The sequence below is a fragment of the Jaculus jaculus genome, chromosome 6 (genome assembly GCF_020740685.1).
Source record: "Jaculus jaculus isolate mJacJac1 chromosome 6, mJacJac1.mat.Y.cur, whole genome shotgun sequence".
Classification (NCBI taxonomy): Eukaryota; Metazoa; Chordata; class Mammalia; order Rodentia; family Dipodidae; genus Jaculus; species Jaculus jaculus.
The window spans coordinates 113090154-113116112 of record NC_059107.1 but is presented as its reverse complement, the minus strand read 5'-3'; the positions used below and the strand labels follow the sequence as shown (position 1 = coordinate 113116112).

The 25959-nt window shown below is 43.0% G+C and overlaps 1 protein-coding gene, 1 long non-coding RNA gene and 1 other non-coding gene across 6 annotated transcripts in view; 2 read left to right on the top strand and 1 right to left on the bottom strand.

The window, feature by feature from the left end:
- Frs2 (fibroblast growth factor receptor substrate 2) overlaps window positions 1-25959 on the bottom strand; it is a 154604-nt gene that overhangs the window by 114199 nt on the left and 14446 nt on the right. For 2 of the 4 annotated variants that reach the window (XM_045151874.1, XM_045151876.1), the window contains exon 2: window positions 20481-20604. The gene's annotated coding sequence lies outside the window, so the exon portion shown is untranslated. Of the gene's footprint in view, window positions 1-10587; window positions 10643-20480; window positions 20605-25959 lie in introns of those variants that run through there. The other 2 variants (XM_045151875.1, XM_045151878.1) reach the window with 1 other exon arrangement.
- On the top strand, window positions 12199-24904 carry LOC123461458. The gene is made up of 3 exons (XR_006637704.1): window positions 12199-12343; window positions 20382-20557; window positions 24859-24904. It is a non-coding gene; the product is annotated as an uncharacterized LOC123461458 (long non-coding RNA).
- LOC123461851 lies at window positions 22668-22774 on the top strand. The gene has a single exon (XR_006637915.1). It is a non-coding gene; the product is annotated as a U6 spliceosomal RNA (small nuclear RNA).

The following is a 25959-nucleotide window of genomic DNA, read 5'->3' as shown; positions in this document are numbered from 1 at the left end:
ATCTTGTTTTTTTTTTTTTTTTTTTTTATTTATTTATTTATTTGAGAGCGACAGACACAGAGAGAAAGACAGAGAGAGGGAGAGAGAGAGAATGGGCGCGCCAGGGCTTCCAGCCTCTGCAAACGAACTCCAGACGCGTGCGCCCCCTTGTGCATCTGGCTAACGTGGGACCTGGGGAACCGAGCCTCGAACCGGGGTCCTTAGGCTTCACAGGCAAGTGCTTAACCGCTAAGCCATCTCTCCAGCCCAAATTATTTATCTTGTTGGCTAATCAACATGGTAACTTAAAGTAGCACCCCAAGCAGCAGCCTCCCACTACCCCAGATTTCTCCTGAGGTTCGAGTTGAGAAATATAGCCTTAAATGATTTGGAGCAACTTGTATGCACTTAACAGAAAATGGTCTTAACTGTTCTTTGAAATATGCTGTAAGTATTAATTGTGAAAGGACAAAATCACTCCCAATAGGAGTGAGAACCACCACACAATTCTGTAGGGTAAAAGGGCAGGATGTACATCACTGAACTTGATGAGTACTCTTCCCCACCACTATCTCAAGCACTATTTAAGCCAAGATCTTCAGATTTCACAGAACTATAATCTTTTTTATTGAGTTATTTACAAGGAAAGAGAGAGAGAGGGAGTGCCAGGACCTCTAGCCACTGCAAATGAACTCCAGATGCATGTGCCACTTTGTGCATCTAGCTTTACATGGGTACTAGGGAATCAACCCTGGGTCATTAGCTTTGCAGTGCCTTAACTGCTGAGCAATCTCTCTAGTCCCCCATAATCTTTTTACAGGGGGGTAAGTAGATTAGAGTACCAACGTAGAATTATCAACTTTTATTTGACCAAGATACACAAAAATAAAAAACAGAGCAAGCCATGGTGGCTCACTACTATAATCCTGTATAACCCAGCACTAAGGAGGCTAAGGCAAATTAAGGAGCTCCAAGCAAGTCTTGGCTACATACCAAATTCAAGCCCAGCATGTGAGAGCTGACTTAAAAAAACAAAAACAAAAAACAGCAGTTAAAATCCTTGTCTGCAAAGCCTAAGGATCTGGGTTCAATTCCCCAGTACCCACGTAAAACCAGATGCACCAGGTGGCACATGCAAATGGAATTTGTCTGCAGTGGCTAGAGGCCCCTGTATGCCCATTCTCTCTATATATAGATATATACAAATCTGCCTATTTCTCTCAAATAAATAAAATAGGGCTGGAGAGATGGCTTAGTGCGTAAGGTGCTTGCCAGCAAAGCCAAAGGACCCAGGTTCGATTCCTCAGGACCCATGTAAGCCAGATGCACAAGGTGGCACATGCATCTGGAATTGATCTGCAGTGGCTAAAGGCGCTGACATGCCCATTCTCTCTCTTTCTCTCTCTCTCACACAAATATTTTTTAAGTTAAAAAAAAAAGTACACCCTTAAAAACACCATCAACAAAAGAACCAACTGTTACCCAGTGTGGTGGCACATGCCCTTAATCCCAACACTAGGGAAGCAGAGGTAGGAGGATTGCTATGAGTTGGAGGCTAGCCTGGGACTATAGAGGTCCATGTTAAGCTTGGACTAGAGTAAAACCCTGCCTCAACAAAAACAAAAACAAAAAACAAGCCCACACAAAACCCCTGCCTCCAATAACACTGGTACAGGTCTCATTGGACATTCCAAGTGCTTGTGATATAGTGACAACATATTCCTGAAAAACAAAAGAAATGAATTCTCAAAGTCATCACATCACAGAATTAAGGGGCTAAAGAGAAGACTCAGCAGTTAAAGGTGATTGCTTGCAAAGCCTAAGGGCCCGAGTTTGATTCCCCAGTACCCCATGTAAAGCCAGATGCACGAAGTGGCACACACATCTGGAGTCCGTTTGCAGTGGTGGAGGCCCAGGCACACCCTATTCACTCCTCTCGCTAATAAATAAATAATTTTTTTTTAAAAAAGGAATTTGCAAAGCCAGGTGTGGTGGCTCACGCCTTTAATCCCAGCACTCGGGAGGCAGAGGTAGGAGGATCGCTGTGAGTTCGAGGCTACCCTGAGACTCCATAGTGAATTCCATGTCAGCCTGAGCTAGAATGAGCCCATACCTTGAAAAAAAAAAAAAGGAATTTGCAAAGCCAGGCATGATGGCACAAGCCTTCAATCCTAGCACTTGAGAGACAGAGATACGAGGATCGCCATGAGACTACATAGCGAATTCCAGGTCAGCTTGGCTACAGTGAGACCCTATCTCAAAAATAAAAGAAAAAGAAAAAAGAAAAGAATTTAAGCTAGAGGGATAGCTTGGAGGTTAAGGCACTTGCCTGCAAAGCCAAAGGACCCAGATTTAACTCCCCAGGGCCCACATAAGCCAGATGCACAGGTGGTACATGCATGTGGAGTTCATTTGCAGCAGCTGGAGGTCCTGGAATGCCCATCTTCTCTCTCCCTCTCTCAAATAAATAAATAAATTTTTTAAAAATTGAGAGCTGGAGAGATGGCTTAGCAGTTAAGATGCTTGCCTGCAAAGGCAAATGACACAGGTTCAATTCCCCAGGGCCCACGTAAGCCAGATGTACAGGTGGCACATGTGTCTGGAGTTCCTTTGCAGCAGCTAGAGGCCCTTGGTATGTGCTTGCTTCATCGCGCTCTCGAGCGCTCTCTCTCTCCCCCCTCCCTCTCTCAAATAAATAAGTAAGTGAATACAAAAAGGAACTGAATATGTTCCCACCAAATTTGATGACTGTAGCAAAAAGATCTTTTAAATTCAATAGATTTAACTTCATGAAAAGCTAACTGTATTCTCACTTAAGACTCAAGTAAATGAAAATTGTCACAGCCTAACACTGCTGCAGTCGAGGAGTGGGGAGCCACGGGTCAAAGTGGCCAGATCCCCTCATAAAAGGAAAACAATAGGACCTGCCCACACCAAATATTAAGCTCTCCAATATAAGGAAATAGAGGCTTGGAGAGGTTTAGGGACTCTCCCAAACTCATAGGGTTAGAATTTTGCTGGAGAGATGGCTTAGCGGTTAAGCACTTGCCTGTTAAGCCTAAGGACCCCAGTTCGAGGCTCAATTCTTCAGGACCCACGTAAGCCAGATGCACAAGGTAGCACATGCATCTAGAGTTTGTTTGCAGTGGCTGGAGACTCTGGCATGCCCATTCTCTCTCCCTCTCTCTCTCACTCTCAAATAAAATACATAAAAATAAATTTTAAAAAAATTTTAACTCAGGCTATCAGAGTTCCTAACCATTAAGCAAAGTATCCTCAAAACTTTTCCAGGGGCATAAAAGTCCACCCTCATCCAGTCACTTTGGTGACCAATGACAACCGAGGAATTTCCAAGACAGCTGGAGGGAGTGAGAGGTGTGCTCCCTGGCCATTATGTAGACTAAAGCTAAAAGGAACTCCTGACCTTTGTCTCATTAATACCAGGCTCACTGAAATTAAGCCAAGCAGCCCAGACAAAGCCCACACAAAACCCCTGCCTCCAATAACACTGGTACAGGTCTCATTGGACATTCCAAGTGCTTGTGATATAGTGACAACATATTCCTGAAAAACAAAAGAAATGAATTCTCAAGAAAGAAACGAACACTTCCATAGTAATTCAGAAGAAAATAGTAAACCTGCCGTTAAAGTTAAACCCTAAGCCTCATTCTGCAAACTATTACAATCTTTTTACATATTAATAAATAATAACCTATTTAAATAACTGAGAAGGTGGAGCTGGAGAGATGGCTCAGCAGTTAAGGCACTAGCCTGCAAAGCCTAATGATTCCAGGTTTGATTCCTCAATACCCACATAAAACCAGGTGCACAAAGTGGCACATGCATCTGGAGTTTGTTTGCTGTGGCTATATGCTTGGCACACCCATTCTCTCTCTGCTTGCAAATATTTTTTAAATTAAATATTTAAAAAGAAAACCAGAGTTGGAGAGATGGCTTAGCAGTTCAGGTGTTTGTCTAAGAGGACCTATGTTTGTCTCGTAAGCCAGACACACAAGGTGAAATATGCATGCAAGGTAGCACACTCACTTGGAGTCTGATTGCAGTGGCTGGAAGCCCTGGGATTCCAATTCATGTGCATGCCCTCCCTCCCTCTCCCTCTCCCTCTCCTTCTCCCTCTCCCTCTCCCTCTCCCTCTTTCAGAAGAGAAAGAAGAGAAGAGAAGAGAAGAGAAGAGAAGAGAAGAGAAGAGAAGAGAAGAGAAGAGAAAAAAGAAAGAAAAGAAAAGAACAGGAACAGTTGATTGGAGAGATGGATCCGCTGTTAAGGTGCTTCCCTGCAAAGACTGATGACCCAGGTTCAATTTCCCAGTACTCACATAAAGCCAGATTCATAGAGTGGTGCATGTGTCTGGAATTCATTTGCGGTGGTTAGAGGCCTGGCACACCCATTCTCTCTGTTTGTCTTTTATAAACTCTATCTGCTTGCAAATAAATAAATAAGTTTTCTTTTATAATTGAGACAAAAAAAGAGAACCAGGTGTGGTGGCATACACCTTCAATCCTAACACTTAGGAGGCAGAAGTAGGAGGATTACGGTGAGTTCAAGGCCTTCCTGAGACTACATAGTAAATTCCAGGTCAGCCTGGGCTAGAGCAAATTCTACACCAAACAGCCCCCCCCCCAAAAAAAGAAAAAAGAAAACCTCATGAAATTCTGTAGGTTTATACTTCTTAAGAGTTTCTAAAATATTAACTAAGTAAATGTTCATAAATATTTCCTGAATAAAACATGATTTTCACACAGATATATAATAACACAAAAATATCTTTTTCTATCCCCCTAGAATAATCAGAACATTAGAATAAAAGCATTTGGGCTGGAGAGATGGCTCAGCAGTTAAAGGTGCTTGCTTGCAGAGCCTGAAGGCCCAGGTTTGATCCCAGGTACCCACGTGAAGTCAGATGCACAAAGTGGCACAAGCGTCTGGAGTTTGTTTGCAGTAGCAGGAGACCCTGTGCTCCCATACTCACTCTGTCTCTCTGTCTCACTGTGCTCTCTCAAATAAATTTATAAATAATTTTTATGTGTTCATGTTGGGCTGGAGGATGGCTTAGTGGTCAAGGTGCTTACCCCAAAAGGATCCAGGTTCAATTCCTCAGGACCCATATAAGCCAGATGCATAAGGTGGCACATGTGTCCGGAGTTTGTTTGCAGTGGCTGGAGACCCTGGTGCACCCATTCTCTCCCTCTCCCTCTGACTCTGTCTCTCTTAAATAAATATGTATTTTTTTAAGTGTTCATATTGGGCTGGAGAGATGACTTAGCAGTTAAGGCACTTGCCTGTAAAGCCTAAGGACCCAGGTCCAATTCTCCAGGTCCCACGTAAGCCAGATGTACAAGGTGACACATGCATCTGGCATTCATTTGCAGGGGCTAGAGGCCTTGGCGTGCCCATTCTCTCTCTGTCTCTTATAAATAAATAAAAATGAATATTAAAAAAATTTTTTCAAGTGTTCATGTTAATCAAAGTACTTATATTGGGCTGAGGTGCAGCTCAGTGGTAGAGCACCTGTCTAACATGCTTGAGGCTCCAGACTTGATCCCTCAACACTACAATAAAAACAGATTATTAGAAAAAAAAATGTAAATGTCATTTTCTAAATTGGGCAGTATTAAGAGCCATAGTAATATAAAGCACATTATCTTTAAATAGTCAAGAGTTTTGTGGTTTTATGTTTATTTTATTTTTGAGGTAAGGTCTCACTTTAGCCTGGGCTGACCTGAAATTCACTATGTAGTCTCAGGGTGGCCTAGAACTCATAGCAATCCACCTACCTCTGCCTCCCAAGGGTTGGAATTAAAGGCATGTGCCACCATGTTCGGCTGGAGTTTTTTTAATATTGAAATAAAAATTAAAACCATACACAAAAATAAAAGTGTAACAGACATTTACTTTCAAATTCCCACATATCACTTACCAAGCAAATGTCCAAAGGAAACAGCCAAACATGGCTTTAAAGTAATCAAATTTTTACAGTCTGAACCAAATGATTCTAAAGAATATGTTCTCTCTGAAACAAAGTAATGATAAGCAGCATAGCATTCTTGCTAGCAAAACCAAGAACACTTTGCTTCCTAACTGAATTTTTTAAAATATTTTATATACTTTCAGAAACAAACAGACACACAAACAGAAAGAAAGAAATGGGTGTGCCAGGACCTCCATCCACTGCAAAAGAAATTCAGACACATGTTCTACCTTGTACATCTGGTGGAATCGAGCCTAGGTCCTTAGGCAAATGCCTTAACTGCTAAACCATCTCTCTCCAGTCCTGGATTTTTTTTTTTAAGTTGACAAAGAGAGAATGGGGTCTTCGGCCACTGCAAACAAACTTTAGAGGTGTGAGCCCTTGTGTGCATATACAACATTATGGTCTGTGTCACTGTGCACCTAGCTTATGTGGGACCTGGAGATTTGAATGTGAGTTCTTAGGCTTTGCAGGCAAGCACCCTAACCTCTAAGCCATCTTCCCAGCCCAGATTTTCTTTTTTAAACAGGGTCTCATGCAGCCCAAGATGGCCTCAAACTCACTATGTCTGAACATGCCAAAGCTTCTTGCTACTGCAAAGGAATGCCAGATGCATGAGCAACTTTTAAGTCCAACTTTATGTGGGTCCTGGGGGACTGAACCTGGACTGGCAGACAGCTAAGCCATATTCTCAAGCCCCCATTAAATTTTTAAGAATCAGATTCTTTTTTTATTCCATCTGAACCTGCAGCGCAAGGAAGCTGTACAGACTATCAAATTCTTTACCCACTGCACAGCTGCATAATGTAGTTCACTCTAGTTTTTCCTCCTGCTTTAAACAGATGCCTTTGTTGTTGTTGCTTTCTTTTTCTTTCCCCACTCCACTTTCTTGGCACTTTCATCCTTAAACAGATTCAATTTGTTAGATCTATATGAATAATGTATTTGTATTTTTCCCTATATCCATATGCAATACATGCCTAGCTCTGACCTCTCTCCTGAAATGCAAACCTGTATTTCCAGAAAGTATATTAAAAACACAAGAACTTCAAATATGAGGCTAGCCTATCTCAAAACAAACAAGCAAACAAAAACCCTCCAGATATATGAACCCAATGTAATTATTCAACTCCTCCTTGCCCATATTTCCAGTAACTGTACCACAATCAACATCAGCCGCACTTATAAGGTGTAACTTTCAATTTCCATCTCCTCTGAATCTTCCCTGTCAAGGCCGCCCTCTGTCTACCAACTACATCAGTTGCTGGGTCCTAATAAGCCTTTGCTACTATCTCATTCCCATTGCCCTTTCCCAGTATTTTCAGCAGGATAATGAGAGTCAGCCTGCCACCAAAAAGCGTTCTGCACACTACATTACTGGCTATCAGTCCATTTTCTAAACACCACATTTAAACATACTCCACAATCCAGTCCCAATTTAAACTTTTAATCTTATCTTTAATTCCCAAAATGAGCCCTACATTCCATATAATCTGGTCCAGTATCTTTTCTCTACACAATGATCCTTCCCACCTCCCACGTTTCTATTGTAATTCACTTTTTTGAAAGGCCTTCTTAGTCCACCTAATCCTAATCCCTGCATCTTTCTTTCAGAAAAGTCTTAAACTCCTTAACATTAAATTTAGATACTCGTTTACTGGGAGGTAGCACCTATAACAGAAACAAAACACTGGCCTTTGCACCAGAAGGATCTGGCCTCAAATACAGACTATTACCTGTGGCCACAGAGCCAGAACAACTAACAACATACCTGAGACTCCCTAGCATCACAAAACACACCTTTGATCACAGCACCTGGGATGTGGAGGTAGGAAGATCACCATGGGTATGAGGCCAGCCAGAGCTACTTTCAGTTAAGCCTGGGCTACACTGAAACCCTGCTTAGCAGTTAAGGTCCTTGCCTGCAAAGCCAAAGGATACCGGTTTGATTCCAAAGGACCCACATAAGCCAGAGGCACAAGAAGGCGCATGCATCTGGAGTTTGCTGTGACTGGAGACCCTGGCGCACGTGCCCATTCATTCTCTCCCCCCCCCCCCCGACTCTCAAATAAATAAATAAAAAGTCTACAGCCAAAATAAACCAAGAAAATTGAAAAAATGCTTATGTTACTGTGAAATTTAAATAGAACCTAGTGCAAAATAAATAGGAGCCCACTGTATCTAAACTATCTAATAGCATCTAAACTATTCTTTCATTACCGTATCTCTACTAGTTCCCATGATTATCTCAGCTAAATTAAACTTTTTTTTTACTACTCCAAACTTTAGATCAACCCACCCAATGTGATTAAGTGTTTCATATATTTCTTCGGTTGTTTGTTTGATAGGGTCTTTGGTTGTTTTGAATATTTTCATTTATTTGAGAACGAGTGAGTATAGGCACATCAGGGCCTCCTACCACTGCAAATGAGCTCCAGACACATGCACTACATTGTGTATCTGGCTTTACATGTGTACTGTAAAATTGAACCCTAGCTGGCAGGCTCTGCAAGCAAACACCTGAGCCATTTCCTCAGCCCTGGTTCTTTGTTTTGAACAGAGTCTAGAAATGTAGCCCAGGTTAGGACCTAACCTCTGCCTCCTTGCATCCCAAGTACCACACCCAGCCAGATATTTATTTATATGGTAAACCCATACTAGATCCAAAGTTCCTAAACCAGACTTAATCCTTGTGACATAGAATGCTTAGCACAGTACTTTTCACCCCACATCAATCCTCAACATTAAGTCCCAGTATTTAAAACACTAAGTATTCTAGAGAATACAATTTAATTTCTCATGATTTCAGACACAACTTAGAAAATTATTGTCAAAACACTAATCTAAGTTATAACTGTCTTTATTTGCTCCTACATCACTGAACACAGAAAATGCTCACTTCTCCTTGAATTGACTTGAGCAATGAAATTAAAATTTGCAATGACTGACAGTATCTGATTTTCACCAATTTCCTTTTTCTGCTCTTACAATCTCCATAAAACACTACAGATCCATAAACAAACCTAACTTGCCTCCTGCTCCAGAATCTCAGTTTCAATACTCAAACTTTGTGCTCTAAACAAATAAGCACTTCAATCCACAAGACTCTACAGCTTCTACCTAAACCTAAAAACTGTACAACTTCTCTGTCCTCCAATTTTCTTCCAGGGATTGAAACCAACACCACCCCTTTGCCTGTTTAATATCAACAACCTGAAAATAAACTTTCCTGTGCATACGAAAGTTCCCAGAACTTGTATTGTCCCTTCTTTCTGTTTTCCATAATTTATGATATCACCTCCCCTTCCAGTGGTGGAGCGAGAGAATGACATAAGGACCCAAAAAAGCCCTACAGTATAAACCTTAATATAAGCATAATATGAAACGTGAAGACAGTGCCATTGGTTTCACGAAACCTTGTGTATACTTTACACTGCAAAAACACTGGACATCTGCAGAAAATTAATTCCCTTCTGGTTATTATTTTTTAAAGCAATAAATGAAAAAACTCTATTTTCTACAAACCGTTCCCCAGTACTATACTACCTAGAATCTGTTCACTGCTACCTACACCATTTTCTTCTCTAGGAAATTCTCAGTTTATCCGAAGTAAACACTTCGTAAGTTTAAACAAATAAAACACTTCTGCCCACCTGTGGGAATTTCTGCATCGCAACAACAGCTGTAACTGTATAAGGAACCTCTCGGGAGAAACTGAGGACAATCTTTCTTTAAGAGTTTAAGAAATGACAGTTCCAAATATGAACGTAAACTTGGGGCGAGAAGGATGGAATTCTCCAAACCACTGCAATCGATTCGTGCAATATCCTCCGTCTGAACTCATCACACAACTGCGACTTGGGATAACCACAGGAATTAGGAGGGCTGGTTAGAGAATAGCTTCATTTTTACGTCAGCAAGGAACCAGGGATATTTATGTGAACTATGATTTCCCTCAAATCGTTGGTTTCAAAAAAAAAAAAAAAGTTAAGTTCAACAACAGTTTCAAGCAAACTTTCAAGTGAGCAGGACCCTTGGAGGAATGCCTCAGTGACCTACGTAGGCATCCTTACCCAGTCCCAAGCACCGTCCCAAATCCAGCCTAGGCAGGAGCTCCCCAGCATCCACGGTGAGTGCCCCACCCTGGGACCGAGCCCACGACACCCCAGGGACCCAGGCTCGTTACGAAGCGCGGGGAGGGGGGGAAAGACTCAAGAGGCGGCGAAAGCCGGGCACCGGAGCCCAGCGGAGAGACTGGCGTCCGGGTTCCCGGCATCAGGTTCAACAGACACCCAAAGCGGAGAGGGCAGAAAGCAGGGGGAGCCCCGACGGGAGCCCGGCGCACCCCCGCTCTCCGGTCCCTGCGGCAGCCAGAGCTCCGGGAACCCCCTTCCCCACCCCGCCCCGCCCACCACCAACGCCCGCACCCCGGCCCGGGGCCCCCGCAGCCCGCTTCTGCCCGCCCCGCGGGCCGGCGGCCGACCGCGGAGCCCCGACAGCTGAGGAGCGGGGCGCCGGGAGCCCCGGAGCGAGCCGGCAGCGGGGGGCCGGCGGGAGTGGGGGGCGCCTTCCCCGGCGCGGGCTCGCGGCCGGGCCCCGTGCGCTTCCCCGCCACTCACCGCGGGAGCGGGCGCTGGCAGGCGCGGGGCGGCGGGCCGCGACCTCCGCGTCCTCACGGGGACGGCAGCCCCTCGCTCGCAGCCCTCGGAGCCTCGGCGGCCGCGGCTTAGCAGGCCTCTGTGCGGCCCGAACCCTAGAAAAGCACTTCCGGGGGAGCGGGGGAGGGAAGGGTTTTGGCACCGGAACTGCTCGCGGGCTGGAGCTGCCAGGGCCTCCCGGGCGGGGCGGGGCGGGGCGGGGCGGGCCGGCGGGGGCGGGCGCTCGCGGGTCCACCGCCCCCGGGCTTCTGCTGCCCGCCTCGGCCCCGCGGCCCCTCGCCTCGCGATCCGGTCGCCGGCTGGCGGCCCCCCTGCCCGACCCGCTGCTGGCGTCCTTCCCCTCCAGCCCGCGACTTCTAGCGCTGAGACCGCCCGACGCTCCGAGACCTGAACTGTCGGAGCCCGGAGCGCTCACCTGGCGCGCGGGGTTATCTGCGCTCCCATCTGTCTCGCGGAAAAATAATTGTTCGCCTGTATTAAATACTTGCTACGTGGTAGACACCGTGAAGCGCTTCGGGTGCATTCTTTAAATCATTAGCCAAAGTTGGTGGTATTTTGTACACCTTCCCGAGGAGGAAAACCTGTCTTAACCAAACTCAGTACCAAAGATGTTGACTCTTGATTGTTCTTTAACTCATGGTGCGTGTGTGTATAACTCGTCTGTCCCGAACCAGATATTTTTTTTTTTTTTTGTAATTCTTTAAGGACAGGAACTGAATTTTATTCCTATATATCGGGAATCACTTGCACGTCCACAAATGCCAAGCCTGGGGGAGGGGGAAAACTATAGGATCTTAGCACCTGGATCCTGTTTTATTTTTTCACACTGGCAAGTTACTTTACCTTTAAACCTCGTTTTCCTCGCGCAGGCGCATGCGTGTGTGTGTTCATCTTTGGATTTCAGAAATTAAAATGATAATGCATGGTAAACATTTCTAAGCATGTAGCACTAGATAAATCCACAATTTTTATACCTCGCCAGCAACAAGCAATAGAAAAGACCTGGTTCTGTCTGAAGCTCTGAGCAGAGGCAGTATGAGAACCCACAAAGTAAGATATCATACAAATAGAAAAGATTAAAACAACAAAAAAAAAAGATTCCTCGGCTGCAAAATCAGAAAGGCATCAATATTGGAGATAGATTTTGTATTTGAAGCCAAATCTTAAAAGAAGTAAAAAAAAAAAATTAATTGAAAAGTGAAAAACTAGTACTTAGGAAGCGGAGGCAGGAGGAACAGAAATTCAAAGCCAGCCTGAGCTACATGAAATCTTGTCTGAAAGAGAAAGAAAAAGAGACTCGGCATGCGTAGTGTCTGAAAAAAAAAAAAAAGGCATGGGGATATGAGGGAAGTCTTAAACATTCTTAAAAATTCTTAAACATTCTACTAAGAATGGTAGGGTAAAGTGGAAATACTTGAGAACCCCTTATTACAAATTCCAGATGTAAACAAGCCCATTTCTACAGACTTTATTTAAAGTGTTGCCTTATTTTTGTGTGTGTGATTGCGGAAGTGTTTGTAAATGCCTCTATAACACTCAAATTCAAGCAGCCTTTCATGTCTCTCAGTGCAAAGCAAAAAAAAAAAAGCCTATGCTGGCAAAACTTACTGGACCTGGAGAGAGGAATCCTCACTCACAGACACCAGCAGGCCGGCTCTAGCCGTAGGAAACCAAAGAGCTCCACATGGCTCATTCATTACATCTGGTCATCTACCTGGTAAGTATAGCTAGGATCTGAAAGTGAATCTGTTTGGCCAAATGCTTTTCACCAACTCTGCCAGCAGAGCTTCGGCATCGCCTGCAGGGCTTGTTAAACAAAGTGCTGGGTGGCATCCCCAGCCTTTCTCTTCCCTGTGATAGTACTTCTCAAGGTTGAATGAGCTGCTCAACATCACCTGGAAACTTGTTATAAATGCAAATTACCAGGGCCCCCCACCCCAGAACTTGTGAACCAGAAGGGGATTCTGATAAACCCTTTGAGAACCACTATACCCTAAGAATTTATCCTCCTCTTCTAATTATCTCCAACAGGAGTAAATCTAGCAAAGAGGGTTTGTTTGTTTATTTATGTATTGACAATTTTTGTACATGTGTTGCATATATTTTGGACAGGTTCACCTTCTCATGCCCCTCCACACTCCTCTCCCCACACACACCCTCTCATTGAACCCACAAAAGTTTTGTTTGTTTTTGTTCTGCAGAGCTGAGGATTGCAATCAGGGCCTCAGAGCGAGGGAGGCGAGTGCCAGTGAGCTACATCCACAACCCAGCAGAGCTTCTTCCCCTAAAGTTAATGACATTTTGGAACGTTTTAATTCATGTTCTGCTCTCCAGAGGAGATGAGTTTGGGGGAAAAAAAAATAGTTTTAGCGGAGGATTCTTCTTAATGATGTAAAATTCTACTGAAATGTGACCAGATAGCCCTGGATTGGGGGGGGGTGGAACAAATCTTACTTTCGAACTGCTCTGTGTCAAAGTTTTGCATGCATTTTCTAAATTAATCTTCCAGTGCTATGAGGTTTTATGGCCTTTCTTTTACAAATGAGAATAACTGAGACTTAGGTGAAGTAATCGACTTAAGGCTACATTCTTGTAAGAGGGCAAAAACAGGATTGGTCAAAGATCCCTCTAATTCCAAGACTCATGCATTTTCCACTTTGTGGCTGGAGCCTGGAAAACCAAATTCCAGTGTGGGCTCCACCACCCTGGCTATGCAGCACTGAGTAAGCGATTTAATCTCTATTTTCAATTTCTTCATCTATAAATAATGTTATCATAAATCTGCCCCTCCCACACTAGAATGTCAGACTAAATGAGGAAATTAAACGTTTTCAGCTCTTTGAAGAAAAGCAGTATAAAAAGGCAAGTTACGGTATTGTGCAATTAGGCAGCTATTGCTTGTGAGCCTGATCAATGAAGTATTTGCTGGTTATTTTCTGATTCATGTAGAAAAGTGCCCCCAAACAGTTGTTCAACTTCATTTACCAGTTTCTCCTGAAGGGAAATGACTAAGGATTTTATGCATGTCTTTTTTTTTTTTTTAATTTATTTATTTGAGAGCGATGGACAGAGAAAGAGGGAGAGAGAGGGAGAGAGAGAGAATGGGCGCACCAGCCACTGCAAATGAACTCCAGATGCGTGCACCCCTTTGTGCATCTGGCTGACGTGGGTCCTGGAGAATCGAGCCTCGAACCGGGGTCCTTAGGCTTCACAGGCAAGCGCTTAACCGCTAAGCTACCTCTCCAGCCCTTATGCATGTCTTTTAAAAACTACAAGCAAAGGGCTGAAGAGATGGCTCAGCAGTTAAAGGCACTTGCTTTCAAAGCCTGGTGGCCAAGGTTCAAATTCCCAGTACCCACATAAAGCCAGAGGCTCAAAGTGGAGAGTGCATCTGGAGTTCCTTTGCAGTGGCAGGAGGCCCTGGAGTGCCCATTTTCTCTCCCCTCACCCCCGCTTCCAAATGAAATATTAAAAAAATATATACAAAGAGGGCTAGAGAGATGGCTCAGTGGTTAAGGCGCATGCCTGTGAAACCTAAGGACCCCCTTTCCGATTTTCCAGCTCCCACATAAGCCGGATGCACATCGTGGCACATGTGTCTGGAGTTGCAGTGGCCAGAGGCCCTGGCGCGCCCATTCTCACTCTCTCTCTGTCCCTCTGTCTGTCTCAAATAAATAAAAGTTAATTCTTGGGCTGGAGAGACGACTTAGCAGTTAAAGTGTTTGCCTGCAAAGCCAAAAGATCCTAAAGCCAAAAGAGCCTAGTTCTATTCTCCAGGACCCACATAAGCCAGATACACAAGAGGGTGCATGCGTCTGGAGTTTGTTGGCAGTGGCTGGAGGCCCTGGTGCACCCATTCTCTCCCTCTCTTCCTCTTTCTCTTTCTCAAACAAATAACTATATAAAAAAAGAAGTAAATAAAAATTAAATCTTGGGCTGGAGGGATGGCTTAGTGATTGAGGCGCTTGCCTGCAAAGCCAAAGGACCCAGGTTCAATTCCCCAGGACCCGCCCAGTCTCTCTCTCTCTCTCTCTCTCTCTATCTGCCTCTTTCTCTGTCTATTGTTCTCAAATAAATAAAGAATAAACAAAAAAAATTTTTTTAATTTAATCTTAAATTTTTTTTTTTTTTGTAAATTACAAGGAGAGCTGGGTGTGGTGGCACCTGAGACTACATATGAATTCCAGGTCAGCCTGGGCTAAAGGGAGCCCCCGCCTAGAAAAAACAAACAAAAGAGTTACAAGAAGCGTGATGGCTCACCCCTTTAATACCAGCACTCCGAAGGCAAAGGTAGGAGGATCACTGTGAGTTTGAAGCCAGATTGGAAGCATAGTGTGAATGCTGTGTCAGCCTGAGCTAGAATGAGACCTACCACCAAAAAAAAAAAAAAAAAAAAGAGCAGAACATGGTGGCTTAAGCCTGTGTCTGTAATCCCAACACTTTGGAAGTGAAGGCAGTCATAAATTCAAGATCAGACTAAGGCATACAGTAAACTCCCATCTAAAAATTACAGGTGTTGGGGTATGTGTTTAACATGCCCAAAGCCCTAGGTTCTATCCCTGGCACCCAAAATAAATAAATTAAAATTACAGGACTATCTCACCAAGTTCATAGACTCCAATTTATCAGCAAATGGCCAGCCCATCCTCACCCTAAAGACACCTTTTCTTCTCTCCATTCCAGACACCACTCTCCTCTTCTGCCTCTACTCACCAGGGAGGACTTAACATTCCTGCTATTTTATTATGTAGAAGGATTTGGTTCTCAATCCTTATCTCAGGCCAGACACCAGGCCATTTTTATTGACTTAATAGCCAGATTGCACAATTCCAGGGGGTACCATTCACAAAGAATACAACATGAATGTTGCTCAAGGGGGTGCCAGTCACACAGACCACACATCCACTGGAACCATGCAAAGCAATGGCCCCTCTCTGCAAAGCTCCTACCCCCAAAATCCATTTAGGCAGTTTGTTCAACAAAAGAGCCATCTACTTGGGTGTTTAGCCTTTGCCAGGCATTGAAATACTGGAGTTCTTGTTTCTGTTTGGTCTGTTTTAACAGAGACCTGATCCTTTACAACTCAGCTTGAGTCTGAGTCCTGTGCTTCCTATGATATTTTCTACTGTCTTCTATGACCCTGTCACCTGCCTGGCCAGACTTACAGCTTTTGGGGGAGAGAAGGGGCAGGGTCTCACTGTATAGCTCAAGGTGGCCTCAGGCTCAAAATCTTTCTTGCTCCCTCCATCTTCATGTTATATGATGTGTTCAATAACACCTGACTAGAATTTCTTAAATCTGAAGACTCCTATTTCATCTACCTCACCTTTTATACCTTCCTTAGTACAAGTGCTTGGAAAGCATTTTCTTTTCCTTTTTCTTTGTTTGGCTTTTTTGTTTTGTTTTGTTTTTTGTTTTTTGTTTTGAGATAGGGTTTCACTCTAGCCCCAGGCTGACCTGGAATTCACTATGGAGCCTCAGGCTGGCCTTGGACTCATGACAATCCTCTTACCTCTCTGCCTCCCAAGTGCTGGGATTAAAGATGTGTACCACCACACCCAGCTGAGAGCATTTTCTTCAAATAACAGCACCATGTATTATATATGTTTTTAAAAATATTATGTTTTTATTTGTTTGAGAGAGGCAGAGAGAGAGAGAGAGAGAATTGGTGTGTCAGGGCCTCTAGCCATTGCAAACAAACTTCAAATGTGCATCTGGTTTACGTGGGTACTGAGGAATTGAACTTGGGTCCTTAGGCTTCACAGGCAAATGCCTTAACTTCTAAGCCATCTCTTCAACCCATATTATATATGTTTTACTCTTAGAATATATGGAAAGATCGGTGGGGAGGGAAATGGCTCTCAAAGGTGTTGTTTGTCCCATAGTTCTGTCCAAAAACAAAAAAATTTAAGTCAAGAAACTTTTAACCCCAATTTCTGGCACCACTTGATACTACCAACCCTCTAGCAAATACCTGGGATGCATCCAGAAGACATTTTTGTCTTTGGCTGACATAGATCTGCTTTTGATAGGAAACACAGTGAGTTGGCCTCCCTCACAAGTAAAATCTTCATAGAAGACACTGAGTCTGAGGCCCATGGAAAGGAAGAGCATGTAGAGGAGAGCTTAAAGAAACAAGTATAGGGAGCTGGAGAGATGGCTCAGTGATTAAAGCTCTTGCCTGCAAAGCCTAATGACCTGGGTTCAATTCACTAGTACCCATGCAAAGTGACAAGGTGGCACACACATCTGGAGTTCATTTGCAGTGGCTAGAGGCCCTGGTGTGCTCATTCTGTCTCTGTCTGTCTCTGTTTGCAAATGAATAAATAAAATAAAATAATTTTTTAAAAAATTTAAAAATTAAAAAAAGAAGAGAGAGAGAATGGGCGCATCAGGGCCTCTAGCCACTGCAAATGAACTCCAGATGCATATGCCTCTTGTGCATCTGGCTTACGTGGGTCCTGGGGAATTGAACCTGGGTCCTTTGGATTCTCAGGGAAACACCTTAACCAATAAGCCATTTCTCCAGTCCCTCTTCTTTTTCAAAAATCTTGTTTTAATATTATATTTATTTGAGCGAGCAAGTGAGAGAGAGAGAAAGGGGCAGATGGAGAGAGAGAGAGAGAATGGGTATGCCAAGGCCTTCAGCCACTGAAAACAAACTCCAAATACATGCATCACCTTGTGCATCTGGCTTATGTGGGTACTGGAGAATCAAACTTGGGTCCTTAGGACTTGCAGGCAAGCATCTTAACTACTAAGCCATATCTCCAGCCCTGTCTGAAGTCTGTCTCTCTTCTATCTCTCTCTGCTAAATCTTTACAAAAAGAAAGGAAGGAAGGGGGTGGGGAGGAAAGGAGAAAGGAAGGAAGGAAGAAACAAATATAGAATTTTGCTTTATCAGTTTTTAAAAACTATTTTATTTATTTATTTGTTTAAGAGAGAGAGAAACAGGCAGAGAGAGAAAGAGAGAGAGAATGAGAATGGACGCTCTTGGCCCTCCAGCCACTGCAAACAAACTCCAGATGCATGAGCCACCTTGTACATCTGAGTTTATGTGGATACCAGGGAATTGAACCCTGGGTCCTTAGGTTATGTAGGTAAGCACCTTAACCACTGAACCGTCTCTTCAGCCTTGCCTTATCAATTTTATTCATCTTCATAATTACTTATTCTAATGTATTTTGAGAAAGTTTTGAATTGTTTTTCTTGGGTAGCAGATTATGGCACTTGAACAAGGCAAGTACAGATATCAAATTACATACATCATCAGCACCAATGCCTTAAAGGAGTTGTAGTTGATTGATATTTACCAACTTTCTTGGATGTGGAAAAGACAGTATCAAAGCTTCAATAAATTTCATGATAACCTACTCTATGGTCTTTCCTTCCCCTTGCTCTAGATGGAGAAACACCAGCACGGCTAGTTAAGGTAGCTAGCCAGCGATAGAGCCAGGATTAGAATCCAGACAATCTGTCTCCAGAGACACACTCTTAACCACTAAACTAATATTTATTGAGCCTTTCCCATGTGCCGGGGCTATGACGGCCTCCCACCTGAAAGACACTGGATTTATAGAAGAATGCATGTATCTCTTCCAGGCTTTTTATAGGGAGCTGTAATAAACCCACACAGATCCTTCTCATCTTCCTCCTACTTCCATCCCAATCATACTGACATGTTTATAATCTTCATTTTTGAAGTGTACAAACTGCCCTGCATCTGAAACTTTCTCTAATACTTGTGTGAAGTCTGACTTTATTGAAATTTATCACCAAGAGTCCTATGCATGTGGTGAACAGACACATTTTCACAGACAATAGAAGCAAGGTGATATGGACACTGGGATTCCAGTAGTATCTGTAGTCTACTAGTGCTGGTGTGCAGAAACGGGAGAGAGCAAGCTTGAATGTGAGCAAAGATGTCACATTGACAGAAATGTGATTTTTTTTTAATTTTTTTATTTATTTATTTGAGAGCGACAGACACAGAGAGAAAGACAGATAGAGGGAGAGAGAGAGAATGGGCGCGCCAGGGCTTCCAGCCCCTGCAAAGGAACTCCAGACACGTGCGCGCCCTTGTGCATCTGGCTAACGTGGGACCTGGGGAACCGAGCCTCGAACCGGGGTCCTTAGGCTTCACAGGCAAGTGCTTAACCACTAAGCCATCTCTCCAGCCCAGAAATGTGATTTTTAAAAGCTCAAAAATAGGGGCTAGAGAGAAGATAGCTTAATGGTTAAGTTGCTTACTTGCAAAGCCTGATGGCCTAGGTTTAATTCTCTAGTACCCATGTAAAACTAGATGCACAAAGTGGCACGTATGCACAAAGTGGTGCACACATGTGGAGTTCATTTGAAGGGGCTAGAGGCCCTGCAGTGACCATTCTTATTCATTCTCTCTCTCCTTGCAAATAATAATTTTTTTGTTTTGTTTATCGAGGTAAGGTCTCGCTCTAGCCCAGGCTGACCTGGAATTCACTATGTAGTCTCAGGGTGGCCTCCAACTCACAGCAATCCTCTTACCTCTACCTCCTGAGTGCTGGGATTAAAGGCATGCGCCACCATGCCCGGCTAAAAATATTTTTTTAGAAACCTCAAAAATTGGGTTGGGGAGATAATGTAGTGGCTAAGGTACTTGCCTGTGAAGCCTAGGGACCCAGGTTCAATTCCCCAGGACCCACATAAAGCCAGATGCACAAGGTGGTACACGTGTCTGGAGTTCATTTGCACTGGCTAGAGGCCCGGACATACCCATTCTCTCTCTCTCATAAATAAATAAATGAATAAAGATAAAAAAATAAAAAATAATTTTTTGTTTGTTTGTTTTTTTCAGGGTACAATCTCACTGTACCTTAGGCTGACCTGGAAATCACTATGTAGTCTCAGGGTGGCCTCAAATTCACGGCGATCCTCCTACCTCTGCTTCCCAAGTGCTGGGATTAAAGGCATGTACCACCACGCCTGGCTAAAATATACTATTTTTAAAGCTCTGCATGGTGGTGCATGCCAAATATATAATTTTTTTAAAGCCCAAAAATAATGGATCTCAAAAAAAACAAAGATAAAAGGTGAGTGTGGTGGCCTTTAGTCCCAGCATTCGGGAGGCCAAGGTAAGAGAGGATTGCTATAAATTCAAGGCCACCCTGAGACTACATAGTGAATTCCAGGTCAGCATGGGCTAAAGTAAAAGCCTACCTCTAAAAACAGACAAACAAAAAAATGATTGCAAAGGGAATGGTCATCAATTTTAGCATACTTTGCATTTAATTTTAAATTAAATATTAAGAAAAAGTATTAGAACAGACACTTTAAAACAGGCCATTTAAAATTTTTAACTAATTGAATTTGTATTCTTGTCCAGCATGAGCTATTTAATAAGAGAAAAGAACTGAAAGGATTGAATTCTCCCTTCATTTCTTTTTTTAAATCAAAATGATGGCCCATCTCACTGTGCCTCAGCCTCTCTTTCTGCACAATATGCATGATAAATGCATCTCTATTTCATAGAGATGTTTGGAGACATAGCTAATAAATGATTATAAAGCATAGTTCTTTGAAGTATAAAGCACTGCATAATTACTAAATACTATAATAATCATCCTTATAATCATAGTAATTTTCAACCAGCACATCAACCAAACCCAGATGCCTTTAGTCACCTCCCAATTAGACAAAAGTATATATGCCAACGATGAAATAAAGTAAAAAATCTTAAACCACAGACTCGTTTCATTCTCTTCTTCTTTCCTATACAGAGCCTGAAGTCAGACTGCTGGAGACACAGCTCAGCTCACTTGCTAACTGTGTGACCCAGCTTGCACAAGACAAGCTTCTCTGGCCTGTTTAGTACCTACCTCACAAAGGTTTGGTGGGAGTTCAGCAAAGGAACAGTAGTGGACACATACATGGATGAACTAGTGCCTGGCCCACGGTAAGAGTTCAGTGATGGTTAGTGATGACAAGGACTAGACACAATATCTGGAAGGAAAGCAAACCAAACAAACATTAGTCAGCAGTGTAGTTGGGTTGATGGAGGGAAGAGAAAATAAAGTCAATATGTCCATCTTGGAGAATGAGTTTCTCTTCCCTTAGATTGCCAAGTTAGCATTTGCCAAATCCAAACACTTGAATGTTAAATATGGATAGCAAAAGAAAAGGCAAGGGATGGAGAGATGGCTCAGCGATTAAGAAATCTTACTGCTTTGGCAATAAAGGCCTCTCAGACTGGAGACCACCAAGTTTGACTCCCCAGAACAAACATAAAAAGGTGGGTGTGGGGCTTGATGTGGTTTAGTGGTTAAAGGCACTTGCTTGCAAGCCTGTCAATCTGGGTTCAGTTCCTCAGTACCCGCATATGTGTAAAGTCATATGCACAAAGTGATCATGTGCAAAAGGCCCTGGTGTGCCTATTCTCTTTTTCTCTCTCTCTAAGGAGGGAAGAGAGGAAGAGAGAGGGAAAGGAAGGAAAGAAGGAAGGAAGGAAGGGAGGGAGGGAGGGAGGGAGGGAGGGAGGGAGGGAGGGAGGGAGGGAGGGAGGGAGGGAGGGAGGGAGGAAGGAAGGAAAAAGCTGGATGTATTTACATCCACTCTGTGGGGGGTCAGAGACCAGAGGAAAGCTGGGGTTCACTGGAACATCACCTTCAGGTTGAGAGAGAGACCCAGGTCTTAAGATCATATGCAGATGAGCAATAAGAGAAGGGCACCCCTTGCTCCCCTCTGGCCTGAGCATGCACATAGATATCACATACACAACACTGGAAAACTCTGTTTTCTCAGTCTATTTAACTCTAACAACTGTGCACATAATACATACAATTTTGGTTATAAACAATTAGGGAGATAAAAGAGTAAAATGTAGGGGCTGAGGAGATGGCTCAGCAGTTAAAGGACTTTGCTTACAAAATCTGCCAGCCCCAGGGTTCAGTTCCCCAGCCACTAACAAAAAGCCTGCCTGATATGCTTACACACACACACACACACACACACAAAAGAGTAAAAAGGCTAGGGAGATGGCTCAGCAATTGAGGGTGCCTACTTGCAAAGCCTGTTGGCCTGAGTTCAATTCCCCAGTACCCACATGGAACCAGACTCACAGGGTGGCCTGAGCATGCCCATTCTTATTCTTGTTCCCTCTCTCTCTCTCTCTCCCTCTCTCTCTCTCTCTTGCAATGAAATAAATAAAAATATTTAAAGAGTAAAATGTAAAAGTACTTCATCACATAATCCACACCTCTCTGTAGATGTGACCACTTAGGCCCACCACTTACTGTGGTGTGGTGGCTCACCACTTTAATCCCAGCACTCAGAAAACTGAAGTAAGAGGACCATTGTGAGTTTGAGGCCAGCCTGGTCTACAGAGTGAGTTCCAGGTTAATCTGGGCTAGACCTGGTGTCAAAAACAAAATTAATAACCAACAACATAGATGGGATGACTAGAAATGATATGTTGTGTTGCTTTCAGTGACTTTATGTGAGCATTTATACTCAAAACCCAATATGGGTCTGGGAAGATGGCTTAGCAATTAAGGAACTTGCCTGCAAAGCCAAAGGACCACCCAGGTTAGATTCCCCAGTATTATGTAAGCCAAATGCACAAGGCGGCACATGCATCTGGAGTTTATTTTCAGTGGCTAGAGGCCCTGGCATGCCCATTCTCTCTCTCTCTCTCTCTCTCTCTCTGTCTCTCTCTCTCTCTCTTCCTCTTTCTCTCAAATAAATAAATTATATATTAAAAAAAATGTGTCAGCAAAGGCACAAACAACCCAGGACCTCCCTAATAATTGTCTTAAGAGCTTGATGTTTTTTATTGGCATAGGCAATGACTTTCTTAATATAACCCTAGTTGCTCAGGAAACAAATCCACTAATCAACCACTGGGACCTCATGAAATTGAAAAGCTTTGATTCAGCAAAGGACACTGTAAATAGAGCAAAGAGGCACCTACAGAATGGGAGAAAATCTTTGCCAGCTACACATCTGACCGAGGATTAATATCCAGGACATACAATGAACTTAAAGCTTAAGGTAAAAATAGGCTGTGGGTGCTCGCTTTGGTAGCACATATACTAAAACTAGAACGATAAAGAGAAGATTAGCATGGTCCCTGCTCAAGAATGACATGCAAAGTCAAGTTTTTATTTATCTCTTATGTTTTTATTTAGTTTTATTTATTTTTTTAAAATATTCAAATTAATAAGATTGCCTGATATATAATATGTAATTTTTTTAAATTTATTTATTTGAGAGTGACAGACACAGAGAGAAAGACAGATAGAGGGAGAGAGAGAGAATGGGCGCGCCAGGGCTTCCAGCCTCTGCAAACGAACTCCAGACGCGTGCGCCCCCTTATGCATCTGGCTAACGTGGGACCTGGGGAACCGAGCCTCAAACCGGGGTCCTTAGGCTTCACAGGCAAGCACTTAACCACTAAGCCATCTCTCCAGCCCAATATAATATGTAATTTATATACACATAATTCACGTTTTTATAAAAATCAAATAAAAAATTAAAAACTGAGCTATGGAACTAAATAGAGTTCTTAAAAGAAGAAATACAGATGATCTGTAAACATCCCGCCCAAAATATTCTACATCCTTAGCCATCAGGGAAATATAAATTAAAATTACTTGGAGATTTCATGTCACTCCTGTCAGAATGGCTATTATCAAGAAGATAAATGACAATAAATGCTGGCAAGGATGCAGAAAAAGAGGAACCCTTCTACACTATTGGTGGGAATGTTGTCTGGTACAGCTATTGTGGAAATTAGTGTGGAGGTTCCTGCGATAGCTAAAAATAGATTTATCATATGACCCACCTATAACACTCCTAGGCATATATCCTAAGGACTCTTCTCACTACCTTAGAGATACTTGCTCAACCATGTTTATTTCTGCTCTATTCATTCACAATAGATAGGAAATGGAACCAGCCTAGATGTCCCTCAACTGATGAGTGGGTCATGAAGATGTGGTACATTTATAGAGTGGAGTTCTTTTCAGCAGTAAAGAAAAATGAAATTATGAAATTTGCAGGGAAATGAATGGATCTGGAAAGGATTATACTAAGCAAGCTAACCCTGGCCCAGCAAGCCAAACGTCACATGTTCTCTCTCATATTTGGATCCTAGCACCAAAATGTTTAGACATATGTGAGTTGAAATAAAAAGCAGTAGCAGAGGCCAGCAAGCTAGAAAGGGACTATAAGGGAGGGAGGAGAATGGAGGATTAAGGGGATGGATGGTATTGTATATAAGTAGAAGAAGAGATTACTGGGGGTGCAATGGTCTAAGCAAGGGTCAGAGGAAGAGATTGAATAAAGAAGGATGGGAGGACAGTTAATCAAAATTCGAGATGTTATGAATGAGCTATATGGGAACCTACTTTTTGGATAATGGAGCACCAGAAACCATAGACTGATAGAAAATTTTCAGTGCCAGGGATGGAATACCTTCCAGTTAGTTTTTGGCCAGGTAGATCCCTGATACACTCAAAACATTACAGACTATTGCCAAAGCTCTTGGTTTTTCACCAAGAATAGATGGTAAGAATGACCCTATTGGCCGGGCGTGGTGGCGCACGCCTTTAATCCCAGCACTTGGGAGGCAGAGGTAGGTGGATCGCCATGAGTTCGAGGCCACCCTGAGAATACATAGTGAATTCCAGGTCAGCCTGGAATAGAGTGAGACCCTACCTCAAAAAACCAAAAAAAAAAAAAAAAAAAAAAAAAAAAAAGAACAACCCTATTGCCAAAGACTCCACATGCTTGGGCTGCAAGTCACTGAGAAATCAAGCTGCATCTGAGGTGAAAACTTTTTCCCTGTAGATCAGCTAACAGAAAGCTAGGGAAAAAAAAAAAAAAACTATGCTGCATGCAGCACCATTGGAGAGAGAGAATTCATCAGTGGGGATAAGCAACAGTGGCTACTGCAAGCCTTAAGTTTGGCCAGCCAGGCCAAATGAGCCAATGGGTGCAATAGTGGTATGTCAGTTATGGGGGAAACCAACTGCTTTTTCATTGGACTGGAGGCCTGCTCCACAGGAAAGAATACATGCCAGATGCTGAAAACCTATGATGGGGAAGGTCATGAGCCCTAGGGGTGTAACGCCTGCTCTTGTCTGGCTAAATGCATATATTATGCTCACCAAACAGCCCTGTAAACACTTTTCTTAATGTTCATACCCATATGTTAATGCTACTCTCACTTTTGATTAGAGATGCTTCTCTTTTCAGATGGCAGTGACCTCTGGGATAACTCAAGAGGCACCATAGTGCTGAGAAGAAGTGATGGAGGAGTGCTCAGCACAGAAACGTCTCTATCACACCTTCTAAGGCTCAAGGTCCATGGCAGAAGAGGTGGCAGAAAGAATGTAAGGGCCAAAGAAAGGGTAGGTAGGGCTCCTTACAATGCACTCTTCTAATCACAAAATGGCCTGGATATCCATGACCTCACAGTGCCTCCTGGCACTACCTACACAAGACCATCATAATAGGAGGAAAAGATGATGACATCAAATTAAAAGAGAAACTCATTGAGAAGGGAAAGGGATATTATGGAGAGTGGAATTATGAAGGGGAAAGTGGGGGAGGGGAGGGAATTATCATGGTTTAGTGTCTGTAATTACGGAAGTTGTCAATAAAAAAGTTTGATTTTTAATTTATTTATTTATTTATTTATTTATTTATTTATTTATTTGATGGGGTGAAGGGAGAGCGAATGGGTGCACCAGGGCCTCCAGCCACTGCAAATAAACTCCAGACACATGTACCCCCTCGTGCATCTGGCTAACATGGGTCCTGGGGAATCAAACCTGGGTCCTTTGGCTTTGCAGCAAACATCTTAACCACTAAGCCATCCCTCCAGCCCCAGATTTTGATTTTTAAAAATTATTTATTTGAGAGAGAGAATGAGAATGGGCACACCAGGGTCTCCAGTGCTGCAAACTCCAGATACATGTGCTGGCTTGTGCATCTGACTTACATGGATCCTGGGGAATTGAACCTGGGTCCTTTGGCTTTGCAAACAAGTGCCTTAACCACGAAGCCATTTCTCCAGCCTGAGTTTGATGTTTTTATAATATATAGAAATAAAATTCAGAACTTTTTGAGACTTCCTTATACTTACCTTTAGTATGACTCTTGTTTTAGGTTAAAGGATAATAATTTAACAAGTACTTTAAGATCTTTAAGTGCTTAGGATTGTTCTTAAAATCTTTAGCTTTGTTTTTGGTCTTTTTTTAATGAGAGATAGAGAGAGAGAGTAAGAATTGGTGTGTCAGGGCCTCTAGCTACTGCATTTGAACTCCAGATACATGTGCCACCTTGTGCACATGT